The 15,891-nt window shown below is 45.5% G+C and overlaps 1 protein-coding gene across 7 annotated transcripts in view; it reads right to left on the reverse strand.

Annotated features, from left to right (window-relative positions):
• alg2 (ALG2 alpha-1,3/1,6-mannosyltransferase) overlaps positions 1 to 15,891 on the reverse strand; it is a 97,715-nt gene that overhangs the window by 44,121 nt on the left and 37,703 nt on the right. The window lies entirely within an intron of this gene.

Below are 15,891 nucleotides of genomic sequence, written 5' to 3' on the forward strand. Positions count from 1 at the left end.
CATTTTTCAGTGTAAAAAGTGTGGATCCCCCTGTGATGGCCGCAGTTTGACACTGGACTAGAACATATTCAACCACTTATTCAATCACCGTCTTTATTTGGGTCACCTGAAAGGCTTTTTTTGCCAAATGTTTCAAGTCCGTGACTTCATGGAAAATATATTGTGTAAAGTATGTTCTAACATTGTGTTTAAAAACATTGACGCGGACCAAAACAGAACGCTGCAGCCACTGTGGAGCCTGTACACTCTGATGTGGAATTATTCTGTTTATATTGGTTCAGAGTGTGAAGTAATAGACAGAAATAGAGGCCTCCTGAGTCAGCCCCAGACACACTGGGCAGCCGCTAAGACGACTAAAAGAGCCCTCGCTTGAACTACAAACCTGATTTTGGGTTGCATGCACGCATGCGAAGGTGAAAGCCAGTAAAAAAAGTACACATTTAAATGATGTGTGTCATGGAGAATAACTTAGCCTGAAGTAGGCTTTGAATTATGGACTAGTAGGAGTCGGGAACCACAAATGTGGCTCTTTTGATGACTGCGTCTGGTTCTCAGACATTGTTTATTTTTGAAAAGTGTTCTAAATATAAACATGTTCTAAATATAAAACTTGATGTATTTTAATTAGGGATGTGAGATAATTATTGGTCCGATATCAGATTTTTTTTTTCCCAATCATGAAAACCGATGGGATAAGTGGTTAGCGCGCAGGCCTCACAGCTAGGAGACCCGAGTTCAATTCCACCCTCTACCATCTCTGTGTGGATTTTGCACGTTCTCCCCGTGCATGCGTGGGTTTTCTCCGGGTACTCCGGTTTCCTCCCACATTCCAAAAACATGCTAGGTTAATTAGCGACTCCAAATTGTCCATAGGTATGAATGTGAGTGTGAATGGTTGTTTGTCTATATGTGCCCTGTAATTGGCTGGCCACCAGTCCAGGGTAGAAGACAGCTGGGATAAGCTCCAGGACCCCCCGCAACACTTGTGAGGAAAAGCGGTAGAAAATGAATGAACGAATGAATGAGTTCTCCTCTTATTTTGTGTGGAAGTGGTAACTTTTTGGCTTCTTACTTTGTCTTTCCCCACCCTCGGCCATCTCTGTGTGGAGTTTGCATGTTCCTCCCTGTGAGTGCGTGGGTTTTCTCCGGGTACTCCGGTTTCCTCCCACATTCCAAAAACATGCTAGGTTAATTAGCGACTCCAAATTGTCCATAGGTATGAATGTGAGTGTGAATGGTTGTTTGTCTATATGTGCCCTGTGATTGGCTGGCCACCAGTCCGGGGTGTACCCCGCCTCTCGCCCCCCAAGACAGCTGGGATAGGCTCCAGCACCCCCGCAACCCTCGTGAGGAAAAGCGGTAGAAAATGAATGAATGAATGAATGAAATGGGATAAGTGGTTAGCGCGCAGGCCTCACAGTTAGGAGACCCGAGTTCAATTCCACCCTCGGCCATCTCTGTGTGGAGTTTGCATGTTCTCCCCGTGCATGCGTGGGTTTTCTCCGGGTACTCCAGTTTCCTCCCACATTCCAAAAACATGCTAGGTTAATTGGCTATTTTAGACAATTTTCACTGATCAAGATAAACTACGGCTAAATAAACAGGCTACACGGTGGTTGAGTGGTTGGCATGTTGGCCACATAGTCAGGAGATGGGAAGATCTGGGTTCGAATCTCCGCTTGGGCATCTATTGAGTTTCCTCCCATATTCCAACTCTAAATCCCCACTCCAAATTGTCCATAGGTATGAATGTGAGTGTGAATGGTTGTTTGTCTATATGTGCCCTGTGATTGGCTGGCCACCAGTCCAGGGTGTACTTCGCCTTTCGCCCGAAACACTCCCCGCGACCCTCGTGAGGAAAAGCGGTAGAAAATGAATGAATGAATGAATGGTAAACATGCATTATTTGTATGGATAGAATATAATATTATCATATTAGTATGTGTTAGTATATTTGACTGTAGAAGACAATTCACAAGGCTGTCAGGAGGGAAAGTCCAGAGTACTGTATCTGTATCTGATGACTGTGTGTGTGTGTGTGTGTGAGAGAGAGAGACAGAGGTTGGATTCGCAACAGGAACTTGCCGGAGAACAGGCGTGTTCCCTTTTGGCAGCGTAGCGCAGCGTACGCCGCCACTGTCATCTGATGCTCGCGTCTGTGACGGTGCAACAATGTGCGGCGGATGCTGAGAAAAGATCTGGCGGCTATAAATAGGCTCGGCGTTAAAGAGGCGCGTTGTAAATATAGCGGCTATGCGTGGTGACACTTTATACCACATCGCTAACCAGCCTCCGCACCCCCCTCCCCCCCCCCATCTGCAGCAGCCAGAGTCTTAACCGGACTCCCCTTAACGCTTTCATTATGGCAGAGTGCGTCATGAGTGGAAATAAAAGAGCTGAAAAACACAGGAAGAAATGGAGAAGGAAAGACGGGGGCAGGCAGCGGTGTGTAGATGTGGGACAGATTACACTCAGTGTGTGTGTGTGTGTGTGTGTGTGTGTGTGTGTGTGTGATGTAACAGAGATCAGGCTTCCCCCATTCCCCTGGCAGGTCCAGGAAACCTCCACAGAACAAGAGTAACAGCGTTTCTCCTCCACCTTTCTATCCTCCCTTCTTTCCCTCTCTCCTTCATCATCTGAAACCACATTTTAAAGCCTTCCCCATGACAACACACAGTGACGTTGACGTGATGATGTGGACCAGGGGCTTTTCACAGCGTGAGGTGGCGCCAACGCACTATATGGGCGGTGCAGAAGCTTGAGAAAAACAAAGAAAATCACTTTTTTTTTGAGGGACTTCAGTAGACCTTCGCCATATTGTGGGTCAAATTTTGCGGCTTCACTCTATCATGTTATCAAAAATTGTGGTTAGCGTGCGGGCCTCACACCTAGAAGACCCGAGTTCGATTCCACCCTCGGCTATCTCTGTGTGGAGTTTGCATGTTCTCCCCCACACATGTGTGGATTTTCTCCGGTTTCCTCCCACATTCCAAAAAACATGCTAGGTTAATTAGCGACTCCAAATTGTCCATAGGTATGAATGTGAGTGTGAATGGTTGTTTGTCTATATGTGCCCTGTGATTGGCTGGCTGGCCACCAGTCCAGGGTGTACCCTGCCTCTTGCTCAAAGACAGCTGGGATAGGCTCCAGCACCCCCGCGACCCTTGTGAGGAAAAGTGGTAGAAAATGAATGAATGAATGAATGAATGTCAATCACCCATCAATCATCAATTAACGAGTTAATAGGAGCTAGCTAACAACAGAAATACCTATTTTGTTACTATAGCCCTCATAAAAATACCTAAAAAAGCAACACTGTTCCATTTATAGCTGCACAAGTGGTTAGCGCACAGGTCGCACAGCTAGGAGATCCGAGTTCGATTCCACCCTCGGCCATCTCTGTGTGGAGTTTGCATGTTCTCCCCCATGCATAATGGATAAGCGGTAGAAAATGAATGAATGAATGAATGTAAAAAAAATATATAGTAAAAATATGCATGTGTAAGAACGGCAGAATCTGACCTACCCACCAAACTGTTGCTAAAGTCCGACGCCTTTCCAACAAGCTGTAAGTAACAATTTATCAGCCACACTCCCAAACGCTCCCGAGGACTTCCAGACAGCTGCCGAACCCCTTTTGTTCGATTATTCATTCATTCATTTTCTACCGCTTTTCCTCACGAGGGTCGCGGGGGTGCTGGAGCCTATCCCAGCTGTCTTCGGGCGACAGGCGGGGTACACCCTGGACTGGTGGCCAGCCAATCACGGGGCACATATAGACAAACAACCATTCACACTCACATTCATACCTATGGACAATTTGGAGTTGCTAATTAACCTAGCATGTTTTTGGAATGTGGTAGGAAACCGGAGAAAACAGAGATGGCCGAGGGTGGAATTGAACCCTGGTCTCCTAGCTGTGAGGTCTGCGCGTTAACCACCCGACCGCCGTGCCGCCCAGTACACATGCATTTTTACAATATATAGTAGAGTACAGAGTGCAGTATCTGTATCCGGCACCGATACCGTCCACCTCCAGTTCTTTGGCAAGCCAACTGCAAGGATGAGCTCTTTCCACCCGATTAGAACATGTGTATGTGTGACACATCTGGCAAGAATTTCCAAGAACTTTTTTTCCTCCGTCTTTGTTCCTTTCCAGCACGAACAAGTGACTTCTTTACAAGCAAAAGTTGGACGCTCTCTATTCTCACACACACATAAAAACAAAGCGCACATCCACGCACGATGTGACGCAACATCCACTGGTCATGTTCCCAAGGTCCTGTTCTCAGAGAAGTTTGACTGAAGGCCTTTGTCTGAGCTCACTTTAAAAATAAAACCAAAGCAGGGTTACTGCACACGCTCCCTGACACACATCCTAACTCTCTCCTGTGTGCGCGTGAACTAAGGCTGACCCTGGGTGGAAAAGAAGCACACTGCCAACTCATGATGCTGTTCCCGTGTGTGCATGTGTACCCCGAATGCATGCATGTGTGCCTTGTTCCACTAGGTCTCAGAGTATAATTATGGGCTTGTATAACACCCATGCATACACACACACACACACACACGCACACTCGCACTCGAACATGATCACACCACCTGTCCATTCAACTGCCGGCCACGGAAATGTGATCGTCCACAAACTACAGCAGCCGGATTAAACCCGTTCAACCCTTCTTAACTCCTCGTAAACTGAAGCGCCCCCCCATGTGTGGGACTTGCACTGCGACGGCGGCAGCATCCTTGAACTCCGTGGTGTCAACGGGAAGCGCTATCTCGTTTCAACAGAACTTTGATCGCGACATTAGATCAACGGAAACGCAACACGTACACATAAAACTCCTTCAGGGACGAAGTGAATAAATTCATTCATTCATTTTCTACCGCTTGTCCTCACGAGGGTCGCAGGGGGGTGCTGGAGCCTATCCCAGCTGTCTTCTTCCCTGGACTGGTGGCCAGCCAATCACAGGGCACATATAGACAAACAACCATTCACACTCACATTCATACCTATGGGCAATTTGGAGTCGCTAATTGACCTAGCATGTTTTTGGAATGTGGGAGGAAACCGGAGTACCTGGAGAAAACCCACGCATGCACGGGGAGAACATGCGACCGCCGTGCCACCCAGTGAAAAAAAAAACCAAAAAAAAAAACCATGTAAAACAACCTCTACATCTACTCTTAACATATTTTTGCAATGAAGCAAACATTTTGGGAGAAAGAGTACCACCCAAGCTACCCAGCATGCCTTGCGGCAGGAGAACATGGGTGTTTTTTTTTGTTTAATCGTGCCATTCAGTGGTTAGCGCGCAGACCTCACAGCTAGGAGACCAGGGTTCAATTCCACCCTCGGCCATCTCTGTGTGGAGTTTGCATGTTCTCCCCGTGCATGCGTGGGTTTTCTTCCAGGTACTCCGGTTTTCTCCCACATTCCAAAAACATGCTAGGTTAATTAGCTACTTTAGACAATTTTCACTGATCAAGAAAAACTACGGCTAAATAAACAGGCTGCGCGGTGATTAAGTTAATAAGTGTGTATTGTATGTATTGTGTTGAGGGCTGCACGGCGGTCGAGTGGTTAGCGCACAGCGAGGAGACCCGAGTTCAATTCCACCCTTGCATGTTCTCTCCGTGCATGTGTGGGTTTTCTTCCGGGTACTCCGGGTTTCCTGCCACATTCCAAAAACATGCTAGGTTAATTGGCGACTCCAAATTGTCCATAGGTATGAATGTGAGTGTGAATGGTTGTTTGTCTATATGTGCCCTGTGATTGGCTAACTCATCATATTGACAGTACTCTATATCTTTTTTTTAATGTATCATCTTCTCTGTTGACTTTATTTGCTCTCACACCAAGTCAGTTTTCAAATCAACTTCTTGGAAAATTCTCCGACTTTCCAAGACTGAGTGTTCATTGTTTGTATGTAAACGTGCGTTGTGTTATGTGTGCACACGGCTGGAAAAGAAAAGGAACTGGATGCTTTTACTCTTCATCTGCCGGGGCTTAAATAAGAGACTTCTCTGTTAAATTGTTGAACTGATCAACTTTTGTCATGTGAAAAAAACCCCCATGGGGGGTCCTAATGACATCTGTGGCCTCAGTATGCTACATGTCATACAGATATCCTCAATGTTGGATCATCATGAGACAAACGCTCAATGACTTATTTGATGAGTCATGGCAGCCATGTTTTTCAACCAATCCTGATCTTAGAGACGCATGTGCTGGTCAGTCACCGAAATGTGTGGACCAAAATTTCATGAATTCATCAATCGTTTTGTACAGCACATTGAGCTGTGGGAGAAATTTCAAGTCAAGGTTAATAACAATTTGGAGTCGCTAATTAACCTAGCATGTTTTTGGAATGTGGGAGGAAACCGGAGTACCCGGAAAAAACAGGGAAAACATGCAAACTCCACACAGAGATGGCCGAGGGTGGAATTGAACTCGGGTCTCCTAGCTGTGAGGCCTGCGTGCTAACCACTCGATCACCGCGCAGCCGTTGTCAGTCCATTCATTCATTCATTTTCTACCGCTTATCCGCACGAGGGTTGCGGGGGTGCTGGAGCCTATCCCAGCTGTCTGCGAGAGGCGGGGTACACCCTGGACTGGTGGCCAGCCAATCACAGGGCACATATAGACAAACAACCATTCACACTCACATCCATACCTATGGACAATTTGGAGTCGCTAATTAACCTAGCATGTTTTTGTTATGTGGGAGGAAACCGGAGTACCCGGAGAGTACTCCACACAGAGAGGGTTGAGGGTGGAATCGAACTCGGGTCTCCTTGCTGTGAGGCGTATATACTAACCAGTCTCCACCGCGCAGCCCCCAAAAGTCAGTTTCATTAATTCATTAATTTTTTACCGCTTATCCTCACAACATCGCGGGGGTGCTGGAGCCTATCCCAGCCGTCTTCAGGCGAGAGGCGGGGTACACCCTTGACTGGTCGCCAGCCAGCCAATCACAGGGCACATATAGACAAACAACCATTCACACTCACATTCATACCTATGGACAATTTGGAGTCGCTAATTAACCTAGCATGTTTTTGTTATGTGGGAGGAAACCGGAGTACCCGGCGAGTACTCCACAGAGAGAGGGTCGATGGTGGAATTGAACTCGGGTCTCCTTGCTGTGAGGCGTATATACTAACCACTCTCCACCGCGCAGCCCCCAAAAGTCAGTTTCATTAATTCATTAATTTTTTACCGCTTATCCTCACAACATCGCGGGGGTGCTGGAGCCTATCCCAGCCGTCTTCAGGCGAGAGGCGGGGTACACCCTTGACTGGTCGCCAGCCAGCCAATCACAGGGCACATATAGACAAACAACCATTCACACTCACATTCATACCTATGGACAATTTGGAGTCGCTAATTAACCTAGCATGTTTTTGTTATGTGGGAGGAAACCGGAGTACCCGGCGAGTACTCCACACAGAGAGGGTCGATGGTGGAATTGAACTCGGGTCTCCTTGCTGTGAGGCGTATATACTAACCACTCTCCACCGCGCAGCCCCCAAAAGTCAGTTTCATTAATTCATTAATTTTTTACCACTTATCCTCACAACATCGCGGGGGTGCTGGAGCCTATCCCAGACGTCTTCAGGCGAGAGGCGGGGTACACCCTGGACTGGTGGCCAGCCAATCACAGGGCACATATAGACAAACAACCATTCACACTCACATTCATACCTATGGACAATTTGGAGTCGCTAATTAACCTAGCATGTTTTTGTTATGTGGGACGAAACCGGAGTACCCGGAGAGTACTCCACACAGAAAGGGTCGAGGGTGGAATCGAACTCGGGTCTCCTCGCTGTGAGGCATGTATGCTAACCACTTATCCACCGTGCAGCCCCCCTAAAAGTCAGTTTAATCACATAAATGAATACTCCTCAACAGCACATGTTAGGGTCAGTGTGCGTATGTCCCCAGTCCACATAACAAGTCCATCCTAGATAGCACAGAACATTGGCAGGGGTGTCGGGGACACCTGCTGAATCAGGCGCTTCTACGCCACACAGTGTGTGACGGAACCTGATCCACTAACATCAGCCACGTTGCTATTAGTGGCCGGTGCAAACACACTGCCGTCCAATAATACTGTAGTCTGTCACACACATGCGTCGCTCTATAAATGCACCCTCACGCGGTGGATGTCACACACATCTGATCTGGTTTCAGACACACAAACCTTCCCGGCAACACATTCAACAAGCACACACACACACACACACACACACACAAGTTGACCACGGCTGCCAGGAGTGTCCTGTTCATCAGACACTTGAAAGGACACCCCCGAGATGGGGTCCTTTTCACGGTAATAGCGCCCGGCAGCACTTTATGCTGACCCGGTAGCTCTCTCTCGCCGCGGTGAAAAGGATGAGAGTTGTCACTTCCACGGCTGCGCCACTCTTCGCTCGGCGCCAAGTGGAGGAAGAAGAGTCTTTCAGGGACACGACCACTCCAGCGGCCGCACACTCACGCGCACTCCAAAGCACTCGCTTGGCCCTTGTCCTCCGTGGAGTGCCAGAGCTCTAATTGGAGTGAACGAGCAAGTGGTAAATGGCGACGAGTGTGAAATATTTCTGATTATGTTCAGGTGGGCCTGTTCGAGAGCGGCATGAGCACACTGGACGTGTTCAACATACGCGTGCGGATTCACGACCATCTGTTCACATTTCACAACGGTTTGCCCCATGCAGCAATGGATGGACAAATAATCTGTTCCCGGGTCAAACTGTCACTATCATTTAACCTTTATTAACTATTATGTTTGAGATACAACACTGCTAACATTTCTTATTTTCACTTTTCATGTCTACTTTATGGGCTGCACGGTGACCAAGTGTTTAACACACATGCCACACAGCTAGGAGACCCGAGTTCGATTCCACCCTCAGCAATCTCTGTGTGGAGTTTCCTGATGCTCCAGCTTCCTCCTACATTCCAAAAACATGCTAGGTTAATTAGCGACTCCAAATTGTCCATAGGTATGAATGTGAGTGTGAATGGTTGTTTGTCTATATGTGCCCTGTGATTGGCTGGCCATCAGTCCAGGGTGTACCCCGCCTCTTGCCTGAAGACAGCTGGGATAGGCTCCAGCACCCCTGCGACCCTCTTGAGGAAAAAGCAGTAGAAAATTAATTAATGTCTACTATATGGGTTGCACAGTGCCCTAGTGGTTAGCGCACATGCCACACAGCTAGGAGACCCGAGTTCGATTCCACCCTCACCAATCTCTGTGCGGAGTTTGTTGATACTCCGGTTTCCTCCTACATTCCAAAAACATGCTAGGTTAATTAGCGACTCCAAATTGTCCATAGGTATGAATGTGAGTGTGAATGGTTGTTTGTCTATATGTGCCCTGTGATTGGCTGGCCACCAGTCCAGGGTGTACCCCGCCTCTCGCTCCAAAACAGCTGGGATAGGCTTCAGCACCCCTGCGACCCTCGTGAGGAAAAAGCAGTAGAAAATGAATGAATGAATGAATGAATGTCTACTATATGGGCTGCACGATGAGCGAGTGGTTAGCGCACATGCCACACAGCTAGAAGCCTGAGTTCGATTCCACTGTCACCCAAGTTTATTATCATTGCACACAGTATACAACAAAACATAGTTTGTTGGCTCCACTTCCATTTGTAGCAACATCAAGACATGCTAAAACTCCTAAGTAGATATTGCCGTGACTGGCTACGCTGATTAAGCCAAACCACAAGGAAGGCCCTCCGACATCACCCAATAATTTGACAGCTGACCTTTCTTAATGAAGCAATATTATGATTGATAATAATCTATGCGTAGTGTTGTTTGCATGCTGCAGAGCTCAGTCGACAGGGACATGGACTTACCCCCCCCCCCCCCCCCGTTTGCCTCCTCCAAAACAACAATAATGCACTTTGATAGTAAGGATACCATGTGATGTCTGACTAAGCCAACACGCTTAGGTTGTTTCAATGTTGAGCCTTGTCTTTAAAAATATTCAATATCATGGTACGGTCCGTGGTAAATAGCCATTTTAAATGTCCATTCTGTTACAGCCTGTTAACCCGGGTTAACACTTACATTGATGATAACATGTACTGTACTTTTCGGACTATAAGTGGCACTTTTTTTCATAGGTTGGCTGTTCCTGCGACTTGTACTCCAGAGCGACTTATGTATGTTTTTTTCTACCTAATTATGCATTTTTGGCCTTGTGCGACTTAAACTCCAGTGCGACTTATGTATGTTTTTTTCTACCTAATTATGCATTTTTGGCCTTGTGTGACTTATACTCCGGAGCGACTTATGTATGTTTTTTTCTACCTAATTATGCATTTTTGGCCTTGTGCGACTTATACTCCAGTGCAACTTATGTATGTTTTTTTCTACCTAATTATGCATTTTTGGTCTGGTGTGACTTATACTCCGGAGCGACTTATGTATGTTTTTTTCTACCTAATGATGCATTTTTGGCCATGTGCGACTTATACTCCGGAGCGACTTATGTATGTTTTTTTCTACCTAATTATGCATTTTTGGCTTTGTGCAACTTATACTCCGGAGTAACTTATAGTCCAGAAAATACGGTAATAGTTGCAGTTTTCCGATGGCTTAAAACACTACCCAAACTTTTTTGGCAACACTTCCTTGGGATGGCTGTCTCTTCCAGCACAAAATGGGGGCTCCAGTTCTCAGGTAAGAAAAATTCTGACAGCAAAAGAGCATCTTGTTGAGTCTTTTTAGTGAAATGGAGAGGCGTCGTGTTAGTCCGCCAGCTAAAAATTGTTTTTCATGAACAGTGTTGGCGTTTCTTTAGGGTTTTTTTATGGGGCTTTTGCGTCGTAATGTCTGATGTCTGTTGTTAGCTAGCTCATATTGTTTTTAGAATGCACAGAAAAGGGAAAATAAATATGTGTTCATGTTTAACATAAGGATTGTGAATGTTTGACAAAATTCCCGAAAAAGTGCAGTTCCCGTTTAAGTGATAAATGCATTCAGTTAGCATCCGTTTCGGTTAGAGTTGAGTCGAGTTCCACTGTATTGCATTAGTGGACGTCTTGAGGCTGACCCAGAAATTGAGGAATAACTGTTGGGAAGAAGTGATGTAAAAATGACCTCATATGCAAAAGCGCTAATGTGCCGCATGGCCTGCAAATGACTTTTAGCTAATAGCTGCCGTGTGTGTCACCGCTCCGTCATTCTCTTGCATAATTTTTCCTCTGCATTCCTTTCATCTCTTTACTAGTTTCTTATTCCTCCCGCATGACTTCATAAGTGTAATGGCAAGCCTAAGATTTAGTTTTATTACCACCCAGTCTGCTTTTAGGTAAATATTTGCACCACGTGTCCAAAGCGAGGAGCAAACCTGACCACTTTGCTATTCGAGGAATGCACTGCATCATCACTTCCTGGCCCGATAACGCTGGAAAAGCCTGATTCCTATCGAACCGGGGGTGGCGTAATCGCCCCTGCTTGTGGAAAAACGTGTTGTGTCCTCATACCCATAATAGGCTTCCCCGACTAACTGTCCCGTAATTCTAAAGCCGTGAGGAGATCCAGCTGGCTCTGGCCTCAAAAGGAAGGCGGGAGCGGGGGAGGCGACCGCTGCACCCTTCTCCCTCGCCGCTTCAAACGCCGGCTTTGGCTGGACTGCACTTCACCTTCTCTGTCAGACTCAAACATCTCCACGAGGAATTCAAAGTATCCCTGACGATATCTTCCCGATTCCTAAATGCTTTCGTAATATGCTCATCCTGTCTCGGAAAACCAACAAACCCGGAGAAAGAGATTTTGACATCATGACATTGCTGCGGAGGAAATGCTGCCGTAATCCCGACCACGCCGAATCACGAGTGATAAAGTCCAGGGGTGATGCTGAGCCGGCGACCACACATTCGGAAATACCACAGAGGCAACAGAATATGCACAATATGTTCCGAGTGGGGGGGGTAAATAAGACAAGTGGCGAGCAAGGAAGATGGATAAGCTGCTGATAGCTGGAGTCTGGCTAAATTTCAATAAGTGCTTTATACATGACACTTTGGGCTTTCGGCACTGACCCCCCCCCCCTCGCTTGATCGCTCTTAGCAGACCCACATGCTCGCCGCTTCATTTTCCACTGTCAGGGCGGCTCCGCACTCCACTGTGTTTACACAACAAGCATCGGGATGGTAAAGAAACAATAAATGCCCACTTTTTGCTTTCAATTGACACTGCAATGCACTGAAAAAACTACTCATTTTTTCCTAAAATGACAAAAAAATACCTTGTTTATTAGCACACAGGCCTCACAGCTAAGAGACCCGAGTTCAATTCCACCCTCGCCCATCTCTCAAGACAGCTGGATAGGCTCCAGCACCCCTTCCGACCTTTGTGAGGATAAGCAGTAGAAAATGAATGAATGAAATTTTCGCATGAGAAAAATAATCTCACGTTCGAATATCTAGCCACCTCTAATGAATGTTATTTTTCCCAAATTTTGTACTTTTGGGAGGATTTTTGCCCATCATTCACAATCATGTATTTCTTCACTTTTCTGTGCATTATAACACAAAGAAACAACTCAATATGAGCTAGCTAACAACTGACTTCAAGGGAAGTACTTATTTTGATGCTAAAGTCTTCACAAAAAAAAAAAAAAAACTCAAAACAGTTTTACGTAACGAAATTCTATATTAACCTCACATGCGCTACATTGTACGCTAAACGGAGAATGCACGAGGCAAAATTGTGGCGTGAATTTTGAACGTTAACCAAAAACACGCTAACCAGGGTACACCTGAACCGAACCTAGGTTGCACTGCACAGTCCCTCACTAAAATAATTAAATGGCAATTGTTTTGTGTTTATGTATGGACAATTATTATTGGCTGGCCACCAGTCTCTCGCCCAACTGGGAGAACTGGGATAGGCTCCAGCACGCCCGTGACCCTGGCCACTTAACGTCGGTAACATCGCCTGACACGGATTAGATTATCTTCACACTGCATGTAATCGTTCATGGCATGTCCGACATTGCATAGTCCTCCTCCCATTTCGTGTGGAAGTGGTAAGATTTTTGCATCTTACTTCTTCTCCTTCTTTCCAATTTCATTTAAAACATTTTAATTTTGGAATAAGTAAACTGGAGAGGTTCAATTCCACCCTCGGCCATCTCTGTGTGGAGTTTGTATGTTCTCCCCGTGCATGCGCAGGTTTTCTCCGGGTACTCCGGTTTCCTCCCACATTCCAAAAAACATGCTAGGTTAATTAGCAACTCCAAATTGTCCATAGGTATGAATGTGAGTGTGAATGGTTGTTTGTCTATATGTGCCCTGTGATTGGCTGGCCACCAGTCTCTCGCCCAACTGGGACAACTGGGATAGGCTCCAGCACGCCCGCGACCCTGGCCACCAGTCCAGGGTGTACCCCACCTCTCGCTCGAAGACAGCTGGGATAGGCTCCAGCACCCCCGCGAGGAAAAAGCGGTAGAAAATGAATGAATGAATAAACTGGAGAGGCTAACTAGTTAGCTTAGTAACATGGTATGTTTAAAGGGGCGGCCGACTCTTGCGTCCCTGCAGTAATCCCATAGCTCAGGCATTACAGTTGAGCAATGTGATGTAAACAAAGAATGATAGGAGTGTAAAGGTGCAGTGCAGTGATGTTGTTTCAAGTTTAGAGGGCTGTAATAATGCTAAAAATAGTATTTAGAAAGTCATAAACAGGTTTTCTATACTCCAACTGGTATGGAACCCATTACCCTCGATAAACGAGGGACCACACGTGAAGTCTCACTGTCTCAGTGGGGTTCATAATTGAAGAAAAATTACATGCATGCATGCATAGGGTGCACTGGCGAGCATTTTCATCATCACTTTATGGACAAAGCACATACTTCAGTACTGCATTCGCCTCCTTATGAACCGTTTCAAACCATAACACGTGTTTGCTTCCCAGTCATGGAAACGCTTTAAATGCTTTAATACAGTATATACACAATTTCCTCCAGACGCTAGACTCTTTTTTTTTTTCACAGGGAACAAATCAATTTTCCACATTCAGAAAGCAGTGGAAAGTATCTCTCTTCCGCTAGCGGTTCCCACATCACCTCACCTACTGTGACCCTTGAGGGACAATAGGCACATTGACTGATTGACTTCCCGGGTTTCTACCCAGTGACAGTAGACTGAATTAATGGGCAATAAATGTGGTCACATCTCAGGCTATTATGGGCCATTTTTGGCCTTTTTTCCTATCTACTGTATCTGTACCATCTTCTCTATTGACCCACCTAGTGAGCAGGATTCACGGGAACAAGAAGATACTTTTAACAAGCACATGACACGAATGCACGGTCATTTTTTTTTTTTTTTTTACAAACATGGAAGTGGAAACATTCTGCTTTGGGGCTGTTTCTCTGCTCTGGGTACAAACAGATGCATTGAGGGGCCGATGAAAGGGCGCCATGTTCCACAGAATCTTGGAAGAGAACCTCCTGGCCTCCGCCAGAACACTGAGGACGGCTTGTGGATGGGTTCTCGAGTTTTTACAAGGACACAAAAACATACAGTAAAGACGACAAAGGAGTGGCTATCGAACAAAGTGGCTTGTTATCCCATCTAAAAATGTACGGAAACTTCAAATTGCCAAGCGACTGACTCAAAAGGTACCTATATGTTCTATGTGTCCTCACCCACAGTTACCCCATCCCAACGCTCTTGAGTCCAGTTTTTGACATCACTCACCGTCTCACCTACTTTACACAAGTACCATATTTTCCAGACTATAAATCGCACTTTTTTCATAGGACTCCAGTACGACTTATGTATGTTTTTTTCGACCTAATTATGCATTTTTGGCCTTGTGTGACTTACACTCCAGTGTGACTTATGTATGTTTTTTTCTACCTAATTATGCATTTTCGGCCTTGTGCGACTTATACTCCGGAGCGACTTATGTATGTTTTTTTTTTACCTAATTATGCATTTTTGGTCTGGTGCAACTTATACTCCGGAGCGACTTATGTATGTTTTTTTTACCTAATTATGCATTTTTGGTCTGGTGCGACTTATACTCCGGAGCGACTTATGTATGGGTTGTTTTTTTTTTTTTACCTAATTATGCATTTTTGGCTTGGTGCGAATTATACTCCGGAGCGACTTATGTATGTTCTTTTCTAACTAATTATGCATTTTTGGCCTTGTGCGACTTATACTCCAGTGTGACTTATGTATGTTTCTTTCTACCTAATTATGCATTTTTGGCCTTGTGCGACTTATACTCCGAAGCGACTTATGTATGTTTTTTTCCTACCTAATTATGCATTTTTGGCCTTGTGTGACTTATACTCCGGAGCGACTTATGTATGTTTTTTTTGTACCTAATTATGCATTTTTGGTCTGGTGCGACTTATACTCCGGAGCAACTTATGTATGGGTTGTTTTTTTTTTACCTAATTATGCATTTTTGGCCTTGTGCGACTTATACTCCGGAGCAACTTATGTATGTTTTTTTTTACCTAATTATGCATTTTTGGTCTGGTGCGACTTATACTCCGGAGCGACTTATGTATGTTCTTTTCTAACTAATTATGCATTTTTGGCCTTGTGCGACTTATACTCCAGTGCGACTTATGTATGTTTTTTTCTCCCTAATTATGCATTTTTGGCCTGGTGCGATTTATACTCCGGAGCGACTTATGTATGTTTTTTTCGACCTAATTATGCATTTTTGGCCTTGTGCGACTTATACTCTAGTGCGACTTATGTATGTTTTTTTCTCCAAAGTGACTCATAGTCCAGAAAATACAGTATTAACCAGCACATGACACAAGTGCACAATGATTTTTTTTTTCCAAACATGGACATGGAAACATTCATACAACCAAGACAACATAGGAGTGG

The sequence above is a fragment of the Doryrhamphus excisus genome, linkage group LG17, assembly GCF_037039965.1.
Source record: "Doryrhamphus excisus strain RoL-2023G ecotype Guam linkage group LG17, RoL_Dexc_Guam_v1.1, whole genome shotgun sequence".
NCBI classification, from domain to species: domain Eukaryota; kingdom Metazoa; phylum Chordata; class Actinopteri; order Syngnathiformes; family Syngnathidae; genus Doryrhamphus; species Doryrhamphus excisus.